The 25,668-nt window shown below is 37.0% G+C and overlaps 1 long non-coding RNA gene across 1 annotated transcript in view; it reads right to left on the bottom strand.

The window, feature by feature from the left end:
- LOC145247261 (uncharacterized) overlaps nt 1-25,270 on the bottom strand; it is a 71,345-nt gene extending 46,075 nt beyond the window's left edge. Inside the window, exon 1 of the long non-coding RNA XR_013863226.1 lies at nt 25,167-25,270. This is a non-coding gene — a long non-coding RNA (uncharacterized LOC145247261). The remainder of the gene's footprint in view (nt 1-25,166) is intronic.
- Between the last annotated feature and the right edge of the window lie 398 nt (nt 25,271-25,668).

Below are 25,668 nucleotides of genomic sequence, written 5' to 3'. Positions count from 1 at the left end.
CGAAAATATCGGCGAAAAAAGCGACCCCTCCCTGTTGAAAAGTGCCCAGTTGAAGGGGAAGATATTAATGTTTTAAGCCAATTTTTCGGTATTTGTCATCTGAAGGGTCATACTTCAAAACGATACTGATTTTGTGAAAATCCGTCGCCTCTGTCGAAAGTTTTAGGCAGACATGCAAACATACATACATAGATTTATATATTTGTAGCTCAAATTTTCGACCCAAACCGATTAAAAAGCTTGTCCTATCTCTGAATACCCTTTATGTAAAGTTTCAAATGCTTACACCAGAAATTGTTTTAGTAATTTGGTAGAGACCGCAGAGGTCAATTTTTTAAAAAAACTTTGACCCCTATTATTACCTCTTAACATTTATTTTTTGGGCTCAAATCAAGTTATTAAGTTAGATCCATGTCCAAGGAACCTATATCTAAAATTTCAAGTGTTTATACCCAAAATTGTCGAAGGAGTTTGGTAGAATTCTCAAAGGTCAAATCGTTGACCTTTGACATCTTAACAGCCAAATTTACTGTTCGAAAACCGATTAACTCGATTTTCCCAAATTTTACTACACTGTATATCAAATTTCGAGTCTGTAGACTGAAAGTTGACGGTGTTATTGTGTAGGGAAATGTACACAGACACACTGACAGACAGACACTTTCACTTTTATATATATATATATATATATATATATATATATATAGATAGATAGATAGATTATTATATCATTATTATTATTATTATTATTATTATTATTATTATTATTATTATTATTATTATTATTATAAGTAGTTTTCTGTAAAAAATATGTTCATCTATTTTTAAGTATGTTACACATAAAAAAGAAAGTTAACTTAATAGTTGCAAAAAATAAATATTTTATATTTATTAAATAAAATAAGAAGTGTTCACATTGTTCCACTTATTTTTATATAAAATGCTTTTCTTTATGAAATACATGAGAACAAAAAAAATAACACCTTATGTATCATAATACACTAGCAGGAGCCGTTGACCGGCGTTGCCCAGTGTAAGCATACCAACACCGCTTGGGAAAAGTTGAAGAAACCGAACAGTGGAAAAAAGCAAAAGAAACAGCCAGCCATTGTTCTCTCCAGAATGTGCTTCTGCCATGGCACACAAAAATCATTTTTTTCCATTGCTTCTAACGTAATAGATGTATTGAGACTAAAGCCGCTTACAGGACTGCCAGCAACCATTGTAAGAAAGTAATAAAGAATGTAAGAGAGTTGTATGCTCAGTCCGTCAAATCCAAAGTAGCTGAGCAGCGGCTTGGTTCCCACCAGCTTTAGCAAATAGCGAACAGAATCCTGAACAAAAGCGTGTGCTCTATCCCAACTATCATCAATGGACCTGAGGTAATCTCGTCAGCATTAGACAAAGCCAAACTTTTTGCTAAGAACTTTGCAACTAATTCTACCCTTTGCGACCAAAGCCGCCAACTCCCAATATTTCCTGGTGTATCAGAAAACACGCTATGTAACATACAAATATTTGTTCGTGATTTTGCCAAGCTAATCAAAAACCTTGATTCCAGTAAAGCAACCGGCCCTGACGGTATTCCAATTATAGTACTAAAAAAACTTCAACCAGAACTAGCGCCCATACTTACAAAACTATTTAAACGTTGTCTTAAGGAGAATTGCTTCCCATCACCCTGAAAAATATCATCAGTATGCCCTGTATTTAAGAATTCAGGTGATCACTCATTTCCCTCTCAGTACAGGCCAGTAAGTCTCCTGTGCGTCATGAGTAAGTTGCTGGAATCTGTGTTAAATAGAGAAGTAATCAGCCATCTCAGCAAAAAATTACCTTCTTAGTGACACACAATACGGTTTCCGTCCTGCTAGATCTACAGCAGATGTGCTTACAGTTATATCTCATAAAATTAGCGAATCGCTCGACGGAGGCAACATTTCTAGGGCAATTGCTCTTGATATATCAAAGGCCTTTGATAGGGTATGGCATAAAGGTTTACTTCACAAGATCTCCAGCTATGATATAGCTAGAAATGTCTTCTCAGCAATTAAATCATTTCTCTCTGATAGGTTCATAAGAGTAGTAGTTGATGGGCAGAAATCAGAAGCTCACAGTATTAATGCTGGAGTCCCCCAACTCTCTTTCTGATTGACATTAATGATCTTCCAAATCACATCCTTACATCATTCGTAGACATTTATGCTGATGAAACTACCATCTATTGTAGCACATCCAAGACTGTAAACGGCCAAGTTCTCTCCGATTCTCTCTCCTCTGATCTTGAGCACGTGGTACAATGGGGAAAAGAGTGGCCGGTTACTTTTAATGCATCTAAAACCAAGCTTCTATCTTTACATACTCAATGTTCTGATCCACATCTGGCATCAATTGAAATGAATGGCTCTCGTCTTGAGGATTCCTCATGTTTTGACAAGCTTCTGGGCTTGACCTTTACTCCTGATCTGAAATAGAACACGTATATTAAATCTGTTGCCAAGGCTGCTGGAAAAATGGTGGGATCCGTCTTTCTATCCAGTAGATATCTCATTGCTAATGCAATTCTCTATCTATATAAGAGCCAGGTACGTCCAAGAATGGAGTACTCTGGCCACATCTGGGCAGGAGCTGCTAGAAAGGACTTATTCTGCATTGATAGAGTTCAAAATAGACTTCGTAGTTTCATAGATGTCTTTTTATCTTCTTTGCAACCTCTGTCTCACAGAAGAGATGTTGCGAGTTTGTTCCTGCTTTATCGTTATTTCGATGGCAAGTGCTTCAATATATGGTCCCCTATCGCCAAACTTTCACAAAACACTTGTCTAGCTGAAAACACTATTAATAATTCCCCCCACTCTTTATCTGTGCCTAAACCTAAACGTAGATTCCAGGAAAAAAGCTTGTTTCTTAGAACTGCACGCCTGTGGAACTGTCTGCCGTTTTCCTGCTTTCCAGCTGACTGCAATCTGATTGTCTTCAAGTCCAACGTAAACAAGTTCTTGATGAGCTGTTCCACTTAAATTAACAAATTTACCGAAATTCCATTACTAACAATTACTAGATTATTCAATTGACTAAAGTACACTCTTAACCCTTATCCTCGAGTGGTCTTTGGGCCTTGATAAGTGGTGATGCCTATGTAAAAACATAGCCCCCCCACTCTCCCGAAAAATAGTTTCCCGTAGACTTAACTATCCTAGCATTAACATATGCACGGACTTGGAGTTTACATTCGTAATACCCTTCGTTTGACTAGAGAAACAAACCTAGAATCGGACGATCAAGCCTTTATGTGCTTTAGACTTAACATGCAACGCAACATTAGCTACTTTTATTTTCTCTACCGCTCTCCCTCGACCCAGGACTGCACCATAATAAACAAAGTCTCTGACAGCATAGACACAGCACTCTCTCTCGACACTAGCGCACAAGTACATGTATTTGGCGACTTTAATATCCACCACAAAAACTGGCTTGGATTCTCTACTTACACAGATGCAGCGGCCAGCACAACACATAGTTTCTCTATATCTCACTCCCTATCACAAATGGTTACGTTTCTAACCTGTTTCCCTGACCAGCAAAAACAATACACATCACTTCTAGATCTGTTTTTGACCACAGTTCCCGATGATTGTATAACGAATGTCGACAGCCCACGTGGAAATGCTGATCATGCAGTATTAATGGTTAAAATAGCCCTAAACTCTAGAGCCAAAATTGAAGAGCCAGTGCTCAAAACAATGAGATATTATAAAAAGGCTGACTGGGAAGCCATCAGAGATCTAATCCGAGATGCCCCATGGGAAAATATTTTTCTCTTCCTGCTGAACATGCGCAAATGAGATCACTGAATGGTTCAAAACTGCAATTGAAGCACATGTCCCCATGCGGAAATTTCATAGCAAGCCCCACTCTCCCCAATGGTTTACTTCAATTTGCTCAACTGCGATTGCTCAAAGACAGCATGCATACCGCAGATTTAACTGACATAAGTCCAGTTCAAACAGACAGAAGTATATAAAAGCTAGAAGTAACGTTAAGAAAGAAATAGCGACAGCTAAGAGAGAATTTACTGAAACCACTAAAAAACGCATTGAAGTACAAAAATTACGAACTTGTGACTTCTAGAAAATCTACAACAGTGTAGTAAATAATGGGCAATCAGCAATTCCCCCACTAACCAACAATCACGAGGTTCTTTGCTCAGCAACCGAGAAGGCTAACATGCTTGCCAGTCGGTTTGCCTCAAACTCCACACTGGACTCTCTCAACCACTCCCTACCTAACTTTCCTATGCGGACAGACGTCACGCTAGACGATCTGAAAATCACCCCTGCTCAGGAGCATGCTATCATAAAAAATATTGACACTTCAAAAGCATGTGGACCCGAGCTCATCCCAGCTGTACTATTAAAAAAGTGCCCAGCCGAAGTAGCTCCAGTTCTTTCCAAACTCTACAACAAATGCCTCAATTAATCTTGCTTTCCGGACTGTTGCTTCTGTGGTACCAGTATTCGAGAATTCTGTCGAAAGAACGGATCCAGTAAATTATCGCCCCATTAGCCTCCTCCCACTTTTTTCCAAAATATGTGAGACCTTAATTAACCATGCTTTAATCCATCACCTTACAGATGCTAAACTTCTGACTGACCAACAATATGGATTTAGACAAGCCCGTTCCACAGCAGAAATCCTAACTTTAATCTTTGAACGTATATACCACTCACTGGACATAGCTGGGGAGGGCAGAGCGGTAGCTCTAGATATATCTAAGGCTTTTGACAGGGTATGGCATGAGGGTCTCCTCAGGAAAATTAAATCATACGGTATCACTAGTAGAATACTAAACATAATTAAATCCTTCTTAGATAAGAGAAAAATCCAGTTTGTCCTCGACGGTCGTACATCTAAACAATATGACATAAATGCGGGAGTGGCCCAAGGGTCTATCCTTGGACCTCTGTTGTTCCTAATATTCATAAATGACCTACCGAAAAAATTGCCTGTGAGAAGGGTATATATGCTGATGACACCATACTCTATAACAGGCACGACAGGAAAACAAATGAACACATATCTAAAGAAATGGCAGAAACACTAGAAGATGACCTACAATCTGTAGTGGAATGGGGGACAAACATGGATGGTCACGTTCAATGCCGCCAAGACTAAACTAGTTTCCTTCAATAGTTACAAGAAACCTTCTCTACCACCAATAGCAATGGCCAACGACTCTTTATCTGAGAGTACATCTTTAAAACTCCTTGGAAACACGAGTCAGAACAATTACATTGAAAGCATTGCCAGGACCGCTGCAAAGAAGGTAGACTCTCTTTACTGTGCTAGAAAACTACTAACACCCGAAAGTATCCTGTACCTCTATAAGGCCACCATTCGCCCATGTATGGAGTATTGCTGTCATATTTGGGCTGGTGCATCTGCTACTAGTCTCTCACTCCTAAACAAGGTTCAAAAGAGAGTCGCCAATCTGATAGGCCCTGAACTGGCATCTAAGCTTCAGCCTCTGCCCCATCGACGAAATATTGCATCCCTCTGCCTGTTCTACAAGTATTTTAATGGAGAATGCTCTGACGAACAACAAGCACTTGTGCCCCCCCCCCGACGTAAAGACCCCCGACAAACCCGACAGGCAGCTAAATCCCACCCACACACAGTAGAGATCCCTAGATGTAAAATATATTTCTACTCCAGTAGTTTCTTCCCCAGAACCACTAGACTTTGGAATTCCATTCCAGGTCGCTGCTTCCCCAACTCTACTGACGTGCAGAAGTTCAAGTGTAACGTGAACAGACATCTTGCTGCCCAAATCCCAACAAAACAAAACAACCCCCTCCAATCAAGGAACCCTGGATGGACGGTATTGAAATTGTTCCCCCCCCCAAGTGCATAAGGTTAAAATGTGGTTCTTCTTTCACGATCTTCCTTGGTAGTTGTCAATGTTTGTTACTTTCAAAGTATATAAGAAAACATACTTAACCATTACGCACCCCCCACACACGTATATATATATATATATATATATATATATATATATATATATATATATATATATATATATATATATAGAGAGAGAGAGAGAGAGAGAGAGAGAGAGAGAGAGCAGTACGTTTTGTTTGTTTTGTGTTATAGCAGCTAGCGAAACTCAATCGAGCCACCCTCTTAAATAAAAAATAACAAAAAGAAAACGGTTATGGTTTAATCTGAGAACGAATGAATGTGGAAAACAATTTCTGTTTGGATTTAGGTTAAAATAACCGTAAGTTAAAAAAAATAAGTGCGCTGAAAGGAATAATGCGTAAAGATATTTTTTAGACAGCGACATATATATATATATATATATATATATATATATATATATATATATATATATAGAGAGAGAGAGAGAGAGAGAGAGCGTATATAAACTAAATGCAAAGTAAACGGTAGCCATTCAGTGAAATGTTTTGTTGGCTTTGTCATGCAGACGCTATGTTGTGTATAATCCATGAGCGTCCAATTTGATTTGAAGCTTTAAAATCTGGAATAAGAGAATGACAGGCATCCAATGAAAAAAGTGGAAATTGCGAAGAAGAAATCATTTTCTGAATCTGCGAAGTCTGGAAGTGAACATTATTTCTATGAGTTTATGATTCAGTTAATAAGGGTGACGAGGCAATACAAGTATAATGTGTGTAATGTTACACGGCGTAGAGTGGAGGTGGTGAGCGCAGTTATGAATTGGAGGTAAAAATAGGTATAAACTTCCTCTAATGATATTGGCGATAGTGATGATTTCTTTCCTAGGATGAACTGTAGGATTTTATTATAAGGCTTAAATCTGTCTATAATTAAGTTGTAAAGTTACATAATGTAGTCGATAACAGTCTAGACACAATACATTTGTCTGTGGCATCTGTTGTTGCAAAACTACGGTAATTTGGTCCAGAGGGGAATTTCTACAATCAAAATAATCTATACAGGATAATAAGTAGGAATTCAGTCCATCATATTGTTGAAGAATTTTAAATGATACTAACCATAAATTCATTCAAGTAAAATGTGTTTTGGAACGTCTTTTTTATGTGACACATTCTTAAAAGTAATTAAACAGTTTTTTATTAAAACATGTATAATTCTTACACTACTACTACTACTACTACTACTACTACTACTACTACTACTACTACTACTAATAATAATAATTCGTCTAAGAATGTCTCCGTAATTAAATATGTAATACATTCTTTCAGTTAAAATATCTGTTGGAACAGTTTTCGTCGGGGACGCCAAATCAGCTAGCACAGCCTAGAAAATGCCGGAAGTAAGGCAACAATTAAATGCCTCTAGAAATATGCCGGATAACCATGTCTTTCTAGAAAAAAGATCTAGCAAGAAATATATCTGGAAACATAAACGCCACCAACGGAATCATTTGATCTCTACAAAATAAATAAACAACATAAAAATGCACCAATTGTTAAAAAAATGAAACAAATGTGTGTGAATTAAAAAAGAAATAATTTTACACCAGACAAAACATATCGCCATTGAAATGTAAGGAGATACAACGCAAGAAGATATAAAATGACTTACATTGTTTTAATCGTGACTAGGAGGAAATATGAAACAAAGTTTGCTTGATAAATATGGAGGAGTATAAGAAGGCTATAGCAATGCAGGGAACAGGCTGTTGGAGTGACGTGACGTATGAACAAAAATTAATAAACGAAAAGTCTTGTAGAGTTGTAGAGTTTTTTTTATCTTCGTATATTAGATCAGTTAAAATACGGTTTGGCGCTGAACAAATTCCAAGAGAGCGTTTTATGATGTTTCATTCTTATTATATGTGGGGAACAACATACTAAGCGTTTACTAAAATCTGATTACCACAAAGGTCCTAAGTATGACGTCATAAAACGATGACAGCCAGCGCACTAAAAATAATCAATATTTCCATATTTCAAAACGGTATTTGTTGGTTACAGAAGAGTTTGCATTTTTTATATTATATATTTATATATAAAAATTTCGGGCCAAGATCACAGTGTAGTACCTGTTCTGATGATACACTTCATTTTTTCTGTTCTCGGTCGGTGGAGGAGAAATTCTTAATGACTAAGATATTTTTTTATTTTTGTTCCTATCCAAACTGCCCATATTTGGGGAGCTGGATTTTCCCCACATTAAAAATCGATCTGGTGTCCAACTCTTACCTCGTGGGGAAGCAAATAAATAGGAACGATTTTTATACAAAGTTTTATAGTAACTACGTGGACATGCGAAGTGAGGTCATGACGTCTTCAATGACGTCATGACATACATGTACATTTCTGAAGATTATAGAATACACAGTGCATTTTAAGACATATCTCATTACTGGATAACCGTGTCAGTTCAATAGTCACTCTTTTCATCACAAGACACTGCTACCTCATTTATATTGTCACAATGCCCTTGACATGCTTCGCATACTCGTGAACAGATAAGTCCGAATCGTTTGCAAGTGCACCGAGATGTACTACAACCGTCAGAATAGTTGCAATTAATTATTTTCAGAAGTGTTTCTGGCACAGAGGAAATATCCATCATCACTGAAACTAGACAGCTGTTCTGCAATTTCCATCCTCATTCAGTAGTGTCTATAGCCTCACCATTGTTCATCCAAAGCATCACTTAGAGGTAACTCCAAAGGGCATGATACTTCGTTACGGAGGAGGTCGGTGGCAGTCGTTCCGGTGTAACAAAGCTTTTGACTGAACGAACTTTTTGGCAGAGAGTAGACTAACCCCATTGCAGACAGATTGTCTTCAGGTTTGCCTTTGAATAATGTCGCCATTGCTTTACACCCAGCATCTTCAATCTCAGCGTTGGAAAACATCTTGGCACAGCTCTTTAAGACAGAGTCTCACTTCAAACCTTGTATAGAGCGATTTTTTCCGATTCCAAAAATCGCGCAAGTTGTATCTGATCTCGTGAATGCATGCAGGAACAGAAGACTGCGGCAGACGTCATATCCAAGCAACTTCTTCATAACCTTAATGGCGTATACTGTTGCAGAACTCTCTTTATCCGAGCAGAAATAAGTTTGTTTTCATCACCGTTTGACGAGTGATGAATTAACATCAATAGATCCGTATCTTCGCTAATGACACTAGTACTGTTGTTGGGTGATATTGATACTGCTGCATTAACAATCTCCATATCTGCAACATTTGTGGTAATATTACATTGGTTAACTTTTAGTATATTTTCCCGACATGTAATATTACAAAAAAAAAAAAAAAAAAAAATAACAAAAAACAAAAAGCAAAACAAAACAAAACAAAAAAAAACAACAACAAACAAAAAGAATAAACCGCTTTCTTAGAATTTGTTCAAGGTAAAGTTCTTTTTCGTATTTTTAATGGTCTATATCTATTTCTTTTCCCAAAACAATCACAAATACACATCAGTAAATATGGACTTACTGTTTGAGATGACCGTGTTGGTAGAAGTCTTTAATATTTCGAGAATATTATCCCTTTTTCAGAAAGAAATGTACTAAGAATGCCGTTAAAATATTTACCAGCAATGCTTCAAGCAAACTACCTTTCCCTTTTAAAGTTTGTTTTTTTACCATAGTCTCCGAGTCAGTTGACTCCATCAGAAAGCTAACCTTACAGTCGTGGGCTTAAATAAGATATAGTGAGAGAGAGAGAGAGAGAGAGAGAGAGAGAGAGAGAGAGAAAGAGAGGGGGGAGAGAGGAAGAGAGAGAGATAAACAGAAACTCAGCAAGAGATGGGTAACTTTGTGAGTTTATTGCAAATAAAGGTTTATTAGAACAATTACTCAGCCCATTTGACATAAAGGTCAGAGTGTTTGCTAATGGACAGGGAGACCGTATCCAATCTTTGGTTGAATCATACTAAATACCAAAAAATGATATTTGTTGACACTTTGCTAAAAACTCAACATTGTAACGTTGTTCGGAAACCAACACGTTGAAGCCTCAGTCGCAAAGTGAAAAAGAATAGAATTAACTTCAGCTGGCTTTTTTGTTGTACAACGACATTTATTTCATCATTTCTCGTTACCGCTGTGACGTTCCTAACTTGATCGTCTTCTTGTGCGTTAGTTACGAACGTGATCTCGAACGTTATTCCTGTCTCTGACGTGATCTCCCTTTAAAAGTCTTTATTTTCCCCCACTAGTCTTGCATGTATTTGTATTCGCATGTCCGCGCTAAGTTACAACATTATAAGGTAAGGATCAAGAGTAAGTGGAGCAACCCTGGAATAGAAGTGGCACTCTCCTACACCTTGGTGTAGTAGGCAATGAAAATCTTCCTCTTCGCATTCGATTATCGTCGATCACATTACTATTTTTTTTACAACAATTACAATGGAATTTTTAAAACATAGCTCAATCCTAAAACCGAGGAATATTTTAGCATACACTTTGTATGATAAAAGTGCAAAGGAAAAGTCTTACTGAAATCAACGTTGATGAACTCAGATTTAATCTAAATTTAAATTTAATCTTATTTAATCTAATAGAAAGATATGAAAAACGCAATTAGAATTATAAATCCGTGTGAATATTTCGTTAAAGTATCAGGTCATCCCATAAGTTCTGTCCGAATTCATGAATAAAGAAAAGAAGTAACGAACTGTTACATTTTATTAAAGATTCAATCATCAATATATTTTCCCTGATTATCTATGCCTTCCTTCCATCTATTAACAATCTTATTTATTCCATCACTGTAAAATCCTTTTGGCTTTGATTCAAAGAACTCACAAATGTTAGCTTTAACATCTTTCTGCGTTACAAAAGCTGTTCATTCCAAATGATTTTGGAAGCTACGAAATAAATGGTAATCTGAAGAGGTAAGGTCAGGAGAATAGGGTGGGTGAGGAATTTTCTCCCACCCAAGTTCTTCGTAACGTGATTCTTGCTGCTTGGGGTCGTGCATTGTCCTGATGAAACATCACTCCTTTTCGATTCACTAGAGCAGATCTTTTTTCCCTCCACACCTAGTTCAAACGCTCTGATTGCTGACAGCAGATTTGAGCATTAATTGTTGCATTAGGTGATAACAATTCAAAGTAGAATATTTCTAGCCGGTTCGGCTGCTAAGTTTCCTTTCTTGAACTCATAAAACACTATATGCCTCAAACGATTCTTAAGCATTTCCATGTTAGTAGGATTGTAGTGAAGCAAATTTAAATTTTATCGTTCTGTAAAAAAAAATGTAATCAGTTAAAATACATCTAAACATAAAAATGTAAAAAAAAATACACACTATTTTTTAAGTTTCATTCAATTTAAAAACAAAGGTAAAAATTAGGACAGAACTTATGGGATGACCTGATAATATATGTGAAGAAGCTGTAGGACTGACCTGAGTCACCCCTAAAACCAAGAAGTAGGACGAAAATAATTACATTCCCCCAAATAATAGTTTCTTAGCCCCTCTCTTTCTCCTTCTCATAAACCAAACACAAACCAAACTGCTATCCAGAGTCCTTCATCATCTCCCTCTCCCCCTCTCTCTCTTTCTCCTTTTGTCTTAACAAAGCCCTAGCCAGCATGACTAGCCCCGAAACCAAGGAGACGTATGTTGCCGGTGAACATTATTAACAAGAGGTGTACTCTCTCCAAAATGTAAAAAGGTAAATAAAGTTCTTTCCTTTTAAAGGTTAACATTTGTATTACTTTTGCGCGAGCCTTTTCTAGTCTCACACAAAAACACGCGTTCACATTTCAAGCTATATTACTTGTCATATATATGATGATTGCAACGTCTTGTCAGACGAGTGCCAGTCCCTCAGACACTTAAAGTCCATGAGCCCAAATGCCTGAGGGAGTATCTATACAAAGATGATGTTACAGAGTCTTAGCTTTGTATGACAGTTAAGTCTCTCTCTCGGTTCAAAATGTTGAAATCCAGCAACAAGCAAGAGCAAGATAGCCAGCAACAAATTAAACTGCAAACCAGCTTAATGCGGGTACTGGTCTTTCGCTTTATGGTTTTTCAAATCAGAGATTTGCTTCTCCTAGAAAGGTTGCCTTCACCACGGCTTACGGGAGCCCTCTCTACCCCAATACACGTATACACACATACAAATATACACGGTGCTAGTTGGCCGTTGACCCAGATAAAGAGTTCATTCGCCCTTTGGAAGGTCTTGTTTTTAATCCTTCAGGGAGACTAGCCGCCCTCCTCACCAAACAAGTCTGGTGGGGGAACCAGTTTAGTCGCCGGTGACATATATATATGCGCACACAAACATACGTGCCCACGTCCACACACGTACATATATTCACGTTCGCGTACATACACTCACATTCGCGTGTATATACACACACGCTAACGTACACACATGTACTCACATACACGCACGCATGGACAACGTCACTTCCTCTTTCAAAGGAAATCCACACATGCGCAAAAGACCGCCGGAAACAAGTATAAAAGAAAGAGCAATAAGCGGTTTCTTCCTTTCTTAGGACCAGCTTTCGAGCTGTCCGGTCTACGGACCGACAGCGTGCCTTTTCGGCACGCGCGCGCATGCGCGTATCTCACGCCATTTACTACTATGTGGGACAAAAGGTCAACAGACAGTACGTACACTCTTTCTCTCTCTATCTACTACTTGTGCCAGAGAACACCACTGCGTAGCTGACGGCTAACATGGCGCACAGTTTAACTGATGTCAACCCTCTATCCTTTGTCTTTGTCTACACGCTGGACTATCATTCTCATTTCTACTATATTACTCACTTCTTTTCCCACGTGCGAACAAACGATAGTAACCCGAACGTGAGATGAAAACACATTTCCTTTTTCCTTCTATAATACCAATCCCGCAACAAATGATGGTTACACCCGCGCGGACATGACCACATGTTATATCTAAAACATTCATTCTTTCAACAGTAAATAAACGACACGTTTATCTTATCCAGCAATTGAGTTTTTGTTTCCTTCAATTCCATTCGTTTCATTATTTTCTTTTGTAACAGGATTAGGATTTATATATCCTAGTCCTCTACACTTTTATTTTTCCAACAACAACTAATAAAGACAAGTGCCAGCCAATGTTACTTTATAATTTATTTTTTATCTGCTGTAAATAAATTTATTTGGTGGTGTTTATAATACCGGTATATTTTGTATCTTCATTCCATAGCAAGGAGACCATGCGACTTCATCCTTCAATCTTCTACTTAACAACTGAGGATGAGATCGTCAACTACACATCAATATGAACTCTCATCCTTGACGTTATTCTCGCGTTGCCTACGCACAGTTCAAACATTTCAAAATACAACCGCTAGATACAACGCGCGCTCTTTACAAACAGACTTCTTTCTCTAACGTTACAACATGGCAAAGAAGAAGAAAAGGAGAAAAGAAAGAAACAAAACAACACACTGAAGATTGAGTATACCTCTGAAATATATTTGTGATAAATTTCAAACAAGTGCAATATTTGTTTATTTTCCTAATATTACGTTGTGGTTTGGCTTTCAAACGCACTAGATGCGTATTTTATTATATATATATATATATATATATATATATATATATATATATATATATATATATATACATATATATATATGTGTGTGTGTGTGTGTGTGTATTTAAATTTTTAAACAATAATACGGTTACTAAGCGCCCTTATATATTTATTTATTATTTTATTTATAAAACAGCAATCTACGGAAATGCATTGCTCCATATCCTAACTCTCATTATCGTAAGTTGACTGTTTCTAGAAATCGAACCTGAGACTATGTATATTATGGTCTAGTTACCCGTTGCGCCACGAAATCCTAGATCACTTTACGTGTTATTTTCATCGCTTTTAAACTTATGTAGGACATCGAAACATAGATTATTGCTTCATAAGTAAAATAAAATAATAAATAAATAAATAAATAATATTTGTTTACGTCCAAAAATATGGGTGATTTTCTAAGGAAAAAGGTTTTCAAGGTTGAAGACACTTATCAACGGCATTATTGTTTTAAAAAAATACATAAGTTTAAAACCGATAAAAAATAACGCGTAAATGAGCTAGGATACGTAGCGTAACGGTTAACGCACTATACCATAATACACATGGTCTTAGGTTCGATTCTTACAAACAGTCGGACTACACTGACAAGAGGTAGGACCTCGCAACATGCATGTCCGTAGATTACTGTTTTATAAGTAGTATATATATATATATATATATATATATATATATATATATATATATATATATGTGTGTGTGTGTGTGTGTGTTAGTAATGTTTAACGAGCACATAAAGTTGAAATATTTGCAAGAATATTTCCTAAAATATGTCTCGAACCAATCGGAGACCCACTGCCATAAAAAGTCAGTTTTTGTCATCATGATAGCAATTTTGGACGTGAGTGTGTAAATCTAATTTTAAAATTTGGAATGTCCACTTAATGTCAGATTAAGTAGACAATCAGAATATTCCATTAGAAGTTTATAACGATAAAAGAAACAATTAAACACATTTTTTTTGCCGACCCCTCCCCCCCAAAAAAAACAAACAATTTTTTCATATAAATAAACGTACGATAACAGCTTTAATTTTTTTTTTTTACCTTAAATGTTGTTTCATCATTCTTTTCTGTTGTAACGGCGCCTCGTTTTAATTTTGATGCCGGTTTTTTTTTTCATTCTGCCTTTTCTGGCTGTTTACGTAATTCTGCGCGGACAAAAGTTAGTTTTGTCTGGTTCAAAAACTGTACTAGTATCCAAAATTAAACTGTCTTCATAATTCTTCTTTCTTAAGGTAGATATTGTCAGCTCTAAAAAAATCTGTAACCACGGAAAAAGTTTGCAACAACTGCCCGACATGCGAAACATCCCACATCTTTCGAGGCTTTTAAGTCTTCACACTTTTTCAATAGCTACCAACGTAATAAATGCACTGAGATTAAAGCTGCTTTCAGGAATGCCAGCAACCACTGTAAAAGAGTAATAAAAAATGCAAGAGAGCTATATGCCCAGTCTGTTAAATCCAAGGTAGCTGATCAGCGGCTTGGTTCCCATCAGTTTTGGCAAATAACAAATAGGATCCTGAACAGAAGTGTGCGTTCTATCCCAACCATTATCAATGGACCAGAGGTCATCTCGTCAGCAGCAGACAAGGCCAAACTATTTGCAAAGAACTTTGCAACTAATTCTACCCTATGCGACGAAGGCCATCAACTCCCCATATTTCCTCCTATAACACAGAACACGCTAGGTAACATACAAATATCCGTGCATGAGGTCGCCAAGCTAATCAAGAACCTTGATTCCAGTAAAGCAACTGGCCCTGACAGCATCCCAATTATAGTGTTAAAAAAGCTTCAACCAGAACTTGCTCCCATACTTACGAAACTATTTAAGCGCTGCCTTAAGGAGAAGTGCTTTCCGACTCCCTGGAAGACCTCATCAGTTTGCCCTGTATTTAAGAATTCAGGTGATAAGTCATCTCCCTCTCAGTACAGACCAATAAGTCTCCTGTGTGTTATGAGTAAGTTGCTGGAATCCATATTAAATAGAGAAATAGTCAACCACCTACGCAGAAACAACCTTCTTAGTGACACACAATATGGTTTCCGCTCTGCAAGATCTACCGCAGATGTGCTGACGGTTATATCTCACAGGATTAGTGAATCTCTTGACAAAGGCTTCCTTTCTAGGGCAATTGCTCTTGACATATCAAAAGCCTTCGACAAGGTATGGCATAAAGGTCTACTTCACAAGATTTCCAGCTACGGTATAACTGGAAATGTTTTCTCAATCATTAAATCATTTCTCTCCGATAGGCTCATAAGACTAGTGGTCGATGGACAAAAATCAGAGGCCTACAGTATTAATGCTGGAGTCCCTCAGGGAGTCAATCCTGGGCCCAACTCTCTTCCTGATCTACATCAATGACCTCCCTCAACACATACTTAAATCATTCGTTGACATGTATGCTGATGACACGACCATCTACGGCAACACATCAAAGGCTGTAAATGACAAAGTTCTCTCGGATTCTCTCTCCTCTGATCTCGAGCGCGTGGTTCAGTGGGGGAAGACGTGGCTGGTTACCTTTAATGCATCTAAAACCAAACTCCTATCCTTACATCATCAACGCTCTGATCCCCATCTGGCATCAATTGGGATTGATGGCTCTCGTCTGGGAGAGGCCCCGTGTTTGGACAAGCTTCTGGGTTTTACCTTTACTCCTGATCTGAAATGGAACACGTACATCAAGTCTGTTGCCAAGGTCGCTGGAAAGATGGTGGGATCCTTCTACCGCTCCAGAAGATATCTCACTACTGATGCGATTCTCTATCTATATAAAAGCCAAGTACGTCCAAGGATGGAATATTGCTGCCATATCTGGGCAGGAGTTGCTAAAAACAGCCTATCCTGCCTTGACAGAGTACAAAATAGACTTCGTGGCTTAGTGGGGGATGCCCTTTTCTCTACCCTGCAACCTCTCTCCCACAGAAGATACGTTGCGAGCCTATCCTTGTTTTATCGTTATTTCCATGGCAGGTGCTCGTCTGAACTCCAATCTCTGGTCCCCCCTCGCCAATCTTTCACAAAAAACACCCGTCTAGCCGAATCCACGGTGAAAAATTCCCCCTACTCTTTATCTGTGCCTAAATCAAAACGTGGATTCCATGAACAAAGCTTCTTTCTTAGAACTGCACGCCTGTGGAACTCTGTTCCGTCTGCCTGCTTCCCACCGGACTACAAATTGGATGTGTTCAAGTCCAACGTTAACAAATTCCTAACGAACCGCCCCTTTAAGTAAACACTTCATCAAATCTCCACACTAACGTAATGTACTTGCAATAACCCTTATCCCTGAGTGGCTTACGGGCTTTGATAAGTGGTGACCACTGTGTAAAAAAAAAAAAAATATTTACCCGCATTTTTATACTACAGTGAGAGATGACTTTTTATTTTAAATTTTCGCACTACAAAAAAAAACATTGATTAAAATTAAAGCTACGTGCCAGGACGTGACGTCATGTGCAGAAACTTCGAAGCTACACGAAGCGTAAAAGATCTTATTTACAATGCCTCCCCACGGGACAGAGTTAGACACCAGAGTCGTTTTTTAACGTGGAGAAAAGGAACAAAAATAAAAATTGTCTCAGTCGTGAAGGATTTCTCCTTCACTGACAGAGAACAAGAAATTGAAGTGCAACATCTGAAGAAAAGATACTACACGAAGCGTATAAGATAGCAACATTCTTTTTCTTTCTGAGTAGCAAGTTGATTGGACTCAGACGTCGTTATTTAAACATCCATATCTGTCCCCCCTCATTGCGGGAGAAAACTGTGTAACATGTTACTTTTTTATTTTTTATTTCCATTTTCACCCCAAACAAGGCACCGTGCCACTTTAATGTAGGGGACTACTATCGGGGAAGTAGTTGCAAGGATACTATGTAGGGAGTCGAGCAACAAGATGTCTATTCACATCACATTTGAACTTCTGCATATCAGTACAGTTGGGCAAACATGAACCCGGAACGGAGTTCCAGAATCTAGCAGTTCTGGCAAAGAAACTATTAGAGTAGAAGGCCTTCTTACATCTAGGGATCTCTACTTTGTAGGGTTGGGACTTGGCTACTTGTCGAGTTTGTCAGGGGTATGCCGAGTGAGTACAAGGGCTTGTAGTTCGTCAGAGCATCCACCATTAAAATACTTGTAAAACACGCAGAGGGATGCAACATTTCGTCAATGAGACAGTGGTTGAGACTTGGATGACAGTTCAGGACCTATCAGGTTGGCGACTCTCTTTTGAACCCTTTCCAGGAGCGAGAGACTAGTAGCAGGTGCACCAGCCCAAGTATGACAACAATACTCCATACATGGACGAATGGTGGCCTTGTTGAGGTACAGGATACTTTCAGGCGTTAGTAACTTTCTAGCACGGTAAAGAGAGCCTACCTTCCTCGCCGCGGCCCGTACAATGCTCTCAACTCCTGTTCCCCGTGAACATTAAGCCGGGGAGTTTGAAAGAAGTATTTTGCAGCGCTCTAAAAGATTAATACAATGAAGGAACACGGCGCATATTTTTCAGTTCCAATTCATGAATATTTTATACTAGCGGATGCTTCTGGATTCTTCTGTTACGTAGCCAGACGTGTTATCCATTTTGCCACAAGTCCTATCTGTATGCCAAGCGATGTTACCACGACTGCATACAGATTCTGTTGACATGGGCAGGTAACTTTTTCGACATTGCACGAAACGGCCCCAAAACCCTTATTTCGGTCTTTTTGTGTGACTCGGCGTTGTTCGTTACGATCAATATATAGATAAGGAGAATCTAGGGACTCACACCTTTTAGGGAAAAAAAGAATTTTTCAATTCGGTGCATCCGTTCGAAAGTTTTATTGGTACCCCCCCCCCCACACACAACCCCCCCACACACGCCCACACACGCATGCACACACACATACACACATACACCCCCACACACATAAATAAATAAACATTTAGAATTTTATTAATAGTGTATAGACAGATGAGAATAGGCCAAACATTTCTTAGAAGCATTTTTAAAGAAAATTGCATTTTTTTTTTGTGTATTCATCCTTTTTTGTGGACTCTTATCCTCATCTTCATAGTTGTTGTTTCAGTATGTTCCGGGTTATTCATCCTTTGGTCTTCTTTCGGTAATTCGGGGGTTCATGGCGCAGTGGATAGAAGAGGTGAGTCTCTACAGTTGCAGGTGAGCATTGTCTGAAGATGGTGGCCTCAATCCTACCCAAGCAGGCCAGAGTATTAGTTGGCGACAACAACTATGAAAGGTAGCGATTACTGGAGGCAAGTTACAAGATTCCACATTCCTATCCCACCGCGGTTTATCACCAGAAGAAGGTCAGAGAACGAGTTGGCCGGAACCTGGTGAAACAACAACAACTATGAAGATGAGGATAACAGTCCGCAAAAAGAACAAATAGATTATGCAGCCTTATCTCAAAGGATTCCAGATTTTCAATAAACGCACACAATCTCTTTGAAATCATTTTAACTTAAAAAAAAAGTATATTTGCCTTTTAACGTGGTTTCAAAGACAGGATTCAATTCCATGCATCATGCACAAAATAATACAATTTGAAACTAAAGATTTTGACATGCACAGTTTTCAAATTTTCTTAAAGATAATTCTAGAAGTTTTTTTTTTGCTGAATCTCATCACACCGTTGCGACCACAAGCTTAAAAATGTTCATAGTAAAGAGATGTTTTATTCATAGCACATCGCGCAATATCGTCTGCACAGAGCATCAATAATAACACGAGCCAACGGCATTTTACTTACGAAAATAAATAAACAAACAAGCAAACAAACAAACAAACAAACACACTCTTTCCTTCTTTATATGTTTAAAAATCCAATGATTTTAAATATATAACTAGCCGTATATACGCGACGTTGCCCGGACGAAATATGACACGTGGAGGCATTAGTCACGTACTATTTAAGATACATCGACTATCCTAACTTGTTACGACAAGTGACCACATGGTGGTTTTAGGGAAGCATAAAGTACACCCATATTGATCTATGGAAATCAAACCTGAAGTAACTCTCATAACTTAAAGGGACAATAACTAACATAGCTTAAATAAATAATCTTACTTCCGGTTTTAAAGACAACAGTTATGAACTATTAATAAAGGAAAATGACTTAAAAATAAATTAAATAAATCAACTTTAAATAAAAAATATTTCTAAATCGATCAATTAAAAGGGTTTTATTGTAGCAAAAAATAAAATCGAGTTAATCATCAAAATCGTTTTTCTTTAATGTAATGTGCAAATGAGGTTACTCATCGAATGTAGATTTCTTTTGAATAAATAGTTTATATAGAAATCGTGCTGGAATAAATATGTATGTAATCCGTTTTCTAATTATTGATCAAATTGTGAACAAACAAACAAACAAACAAACAAACAGAAGCAAGCAAGCAAAGAAACCCAGACGGCCCAGAGAGTTTTATAAGTATATAGATATTTACATATTAACGTGGTTTCAAATACATTTTTGTTTGTTTATTCAGGAGTATGTATATCAAATTCGAGAATTTTGAACCAATAGCATGGATAGATTGTTTTCGTTCCTTCGAGTAGAAATGTTAAGTAATTCTTTTTGGTCCCCAGACAAAAGGAGGGTAGACCTGTAAATTTACTTTCGTTCGTTCGTCTGTACGCACTTTTCTCAATAACTACGCCTTGGAATTTGTTGAAATTTTGCACAAACATTAAACATGATATGAGTAAAAAGACGTAATAGAACGGATTTTCCGAGAAAACTCCGGCTGCCCCCCCCCGGGTGCCTTTCGGGTTAAAATGGCTAAAAATGACACCTTTGTGCTAATTTAAAAAAAAAAAAAAAAAAAAAAATTGAAAAGTTGTAACTAACTGATTTCTACATAATTTTGTTTGTCTATACCGTGTGATAACTCTTAAGTGTACCCCAGCGGTTTTTTTAGGCTAATAAAAACACTCCATTTTTGGACTATTTTACCATAGTTGTCCAAAATTTTTAGTGTATGTCTATTTAGCAGTTTTGTATGGTGTTGAACTAAAATTTAAGCCTTGGGGACTTTTGGGGCTAAATGGGGGGGGGGGAGCAAATGATCTTTTTTTGAATGTCGGAGAACTCAAATTGACATATGGTAAGGCCTAAAACTGAACAGTTTGTTCATTTTTCACAAGGATTTGACGTCCCCTGGGGACTTTTGCGGCTAAATAGGAGGGGAGGGGCAAATACGACACTTAGTCATTTTTTTTATGTCTCGTTCATTGTGCACTCACGGGGGACCATACATGCTTCACTTGTTATTCTTAATTTTATCGGTATCCTTTATGGCAATCTATACGAAATTTTGAACTAAACGATTTATTTTAACCACATAGGTAGATTGCTTTCTTTCTTTCGACCATCACCAAGTAGAAGTGTTAAATAATCAATATTTTACACTCGGTTAAGATTAAAAACAATAAGTATGGAACCATTCAAGACTGTCATTTAGAACTAATTTGTTATTTAACGTCTTTATCGGGTTCGGAGTGGTGCACTTGACCGAGCAAAACGTTGCGAGAACATCAACCAATGTGATAAAAGAATTTCGAATAATCCAACTAATGCAACTGATCAATTCTCATTTAACAAATCCGAAATATAAATTCTATTTACCTGTACTAGTGGGATCTGTGGAAATTCTTCATCCTTCATCTGTGTATTGCTACTGTGCATTTCATGGACATCCGGTGCAAATGCAGATCCCACGATATCATAGGAGCGCCTTCGTTCCTAAATGAAACATCTAAGTACTATAGTTAATGCAGTTTCACGATATATCTGGTCATGGGGGTCTATCTCCCAAATCCTTTTAAAAGTTTATAAAGTATTTCCATTGTATAGAGGCCAGGCGCCAACGTAAATCTCATATTACTTCTTTCTGTCTTTGCCTCCGTTCCGTTTCGAAAGACAAAGGATACCCCCTGTAGGGGAAGCTTGCGCGTGTAATTGTGTGGAAAAGGTTGCGCAATCTCAAACCGCACCTCTCATGAATCGGCACTGCTTGAGTTCAGTGGCAAGGAGAAGTCCAGGACGACTGGAAACAATGCCGAGATAAGCGGAGAGCACATACAGCACCTGGAAATCTTAAGTGATCACCCATCTGGTACTGGCTAGGCTCATCGTTGCTTACCTTCGGTGACTTGACGGGAACCGGTGTGTCAAAGGTTATTATGCCGTATCTCATATTATCGTCCGACTTTTAGACAGAACAAACTACATTTTGGTCCTCGACCAAATGACCTATAATATGTGTTTTTACATGTGTTATCGTTTGTGTTCAACGTTCAACATAATAGCTGCATCAGATGAAATCTTAAAAAAAAAAAAATACATTATTTTGCGTTGCATTTTGCGCAATCGAGCGATCCCACCTTAAAAAGAGGTGAAAGGTGATAACGTACGCACATGAAATTGCCTAAGCATATTATTATATAGATGGATTTGAATTTTTGTTATGTAAAATTTTGATTTTAAAGTGTTCAGGATTTCATCGCTTTTCGTGAAAGGCTATTAAAATGGAAGAAAATATCTATGATCAGATAACGTCATGGACGATATTGATTTGCGAATACAATAGACATTCGATATTTCATAGCCTGCAAATTTCTAACAGAATGTTGACCTTCTGCGCTTCTTTGTCTAATAATAACCAAATTTAATGTAGCTTGAATCGCCAGCGTTTCCAACATAAACAATGCAATAATACCAGTAAATTTATTCATTCAAATTTGAATGGCAAAAATATTCCAATTATGAGTCAAACAAATACAATAATTTTTAAATTTAGAAATCGTTTAAGAAACTTTGCCCGGACAATGACCCTATAATTTATAATTTTATTTTATAAACAACTCTATCTATATATCTATAAAAGTGAAAATCCGTGTGTATGTGTATGTGTGTGTGTGTGTGCACTTCTCAACCTACATACTCAACGAGCTTTTGATCTACAGGCTTGGAATTTGGTATATACGGTATTCAGACATTTGGAAAACTTTTCATACGTTTTCATCCGGCAAAAAGGGCTGCTAAGGAGTCAAAACAACAAAAAAATTGGTACGTGGGAGGCCACCGGATTTTTATCGATTTTCAACTGTCTCACGACTGCACATGCGCGGTCGTGAAATTTGACCGCTTCCTTATATTCAGTATGAGTTATTTTGAAAACACTTTTGAAGTAATGTCAAGCTGCTGTAATGGTTATTGTACTAGACTCGCTGTCATTAGGTTTTATCCTCGATTTCAGCTCGTTTTTTTTTTTTACTTACAAGAAATGAATTGTTTAAAAAAAGACAATACTTACATGCACACGTCTCAGTTTCTTTACGTATCTTTTTTTTACTTCATCTTTTTTAAAGAAATTTAACGTTACGTTTAATATCTACGGTATTTCTGTATATTATAAATAAGAATTCTGCATCTGTAACAATATAATATTTATGCGTATTTTAAGACCTGGCAACGGCGGGCGGCCTGCTAGTCTATATATATATATATATATATATATATATATATATATATATATATATATATATATATATATATATATATATAAAAGTGAAAATGTATTTGTGTGTTCGTGAGGTCACTTTTCAACCTATATACTCAACGAATTTTTATATTCTACAGACTTGAAATTTGGTATATAGAATATTCAGACATGTGGAAAACGGCTGCTAAGAGCTCAAAATTGAAAAAAAAAATGGTACTTGGGAGTCATTGTTTTTTTCCTGGTTGTCAACAGTTTCACAAATGCACATGCGCAGCCGTAAAACATAACAGCTTCTTTATGTTATAAATAAGTAGTTTTTAAAACTTAAAAAAAAAAATGTCAAGCTTGCCTTACGGTTATCGTACTGAAATCATTGTCGTTAGGTTTTGGTTTCGATCTCAGCTCCAGTATTTGTTTTACTTAAAAGACATGAACGGTTTAGAAAAAAAAAACATAATACTCGCATGCACATATCTCAATTTCTTTCTGTTTTCTTTTTTACTTCATTTTTTAAAAGAATTTAACATTATGTTCAATACCGGGCAACGTCGGGTACATCTTCTAGTATATCTATAAAAGTGAGAATGTGTGTATATGTGTAAGGACACTTCTCAACCTATACACTCAACGAATTTTTGATTTACAGGTTTGGAATTTGGTATATACGATATTCAGACATGTTGAAACTTTTTAATCGGTTTTCATCCGGAAAAAGGGCTGCTAAGGGGTAAAAATTGAAAAATTGGTACTTGGGGTGATCGGATTTTATCTGTTTTTTTTTTTTTAGAAATTTCACGAGGTTTAAAAATACTTTATAAACACTATGGCAAGCTGGGTTAATGGTTATCGTACTTTACTCACTGTCTAGGTTTTGGTTTGGATCTCAGCTCGAGTATTTTCTTTTACTTACAAGAAGTGAACCGTTTAGGAAAAAAAAACCATAATTCTCGCATGCACATGTCTCAGTTTCTTTCCGTTTTATTTTCAGTTTAATTTTGTAAAAGAAATTTAACGCTACGTTTAGTACCGAGCAACGCTGAACACATCTAGTATATTATAATTCTAATTTATTAATAATCGTTTTAAAATATTTCAATCATGAGCCAAACAAATACAAGGATTTCTTAATATAGAAACAGTTTAATAAAACTATACATTTTATAATTTTATTTTATTAACTAGCGGGGGTACCCGGCGTTGCCCGGTTGTTTGGAGATATGTGTGTAAGGGGAGGGGGTAAAGTAATTAATAAGCGAAGTAAAAACCCTGTTTAAATAAAAAAAACGATGTTAAAATTCTTTAAAAAAAATCGGCGCAACCAAAACAAAAAAGAAAAGCAGCGAACAAACGTAAAACTTCTTTAAAAAAGAAATCGGAAAACAAAAAATAAAAGTCAGGGGGAAAATGATGAACGTGTTCGGAAAAACAAAAACAAACAAACAAACACAGTGAAAGAAAAAAAAAATGGCATAAATAACCCTTCGATTCGGTTAAGTCCATAGTGCGTTTCACCCAGTAGAAAACATAGAATGAAAAGGAACGTTAAAATTCCATTCCAGTTTTTTTAAGCAACTACGAAGTAAAGAAAACCCAAACCGGTGTTCCTTTGTAACTGTCCCTTCTGAAAGATCCCGCGACGGTGTATGTGGTGGCGGGGTAAGGAGGAATTTATTAGAGAGAAAAGAATTTACTACTTCCATTGATTTTTACCGATTTTGGCAGTGAACTCTCAGCAGAAAAAATATAGGAATCTACGATTTTTGAGGAAGTGGAGAGGTAATAGGCCTATAACACACACAGATTGTGCTGCAGTTTGTTCATATTACATTTGCATGAAATGCCTTGATTTTTTAATCCTATTAAGGTCAAAATCAGAGGGAAAAATGAGTTCATTATATATATATATATATATATATATATATATAATAAAGGGATAACCCTATATTTTATAATTCCAGTTTATTAATAATCATGTTATTAGTAATCATTTGTTTTATCGAAAAGTTAATACATTATTGACAGACTTTTCGGAATCTTTAGATGAGGATTAGTAACTTACATCATTCTCGCCAATTCAAACATTTCAGCCGGTTTAACCTCCGACCTTCTTCAGGTGCGTCTTATTGAACTCAGGAATCCTTGTGTCGAACTCTGGAATCTGACGTTTCTGTAAAAAAAGAATAGATTTAAGACCTCTAAAAGTCATGCTAGAATTGTCCGCAATGACCTGTTGCGCAAGGGATAAAGGTGCTAAGTGATAGTGTTCAGTGATAATCTTCTGGTAGTTGAAGGTTAAATGCTTAATACAAGCGACACTAAGAATACAATGACGAATTACTTAAGACTTCTGCATCATCATAGCTTACGGAATGACAGTAAGCTGCTCCCGTGGATTATATAAAGATTTTTGTTCGAATTTCCGAAAAGATTCCTAAGTCCGAAATGAGACTTCGCGAATTCGATACGATACACCTGAAGAAGGTCGAAACGTTATGAAAATGATATCCAACTAGTGGAAACTGTGGAAATTTCATAGGGAACTCATTCATATATAATATATT

The sequence above is a fragment of the Euprymna scolopes genome, chromosome 25 (genome assembly GCF_053919585.1).
Source record: "Euprymna scolopes isolate OS-2025 chromosome 25, ASM5391958v1, whole genome shotgun sequence".
NCBI lineage: Eukaryota > Metazoa > Mollusca > Cephalopoda > Sepiida > Sepiolidae > Euprymna > Euprymna scolopes.
This window is presented reverse-complemented; position numbering and strand designations above follow the sequence as displayed.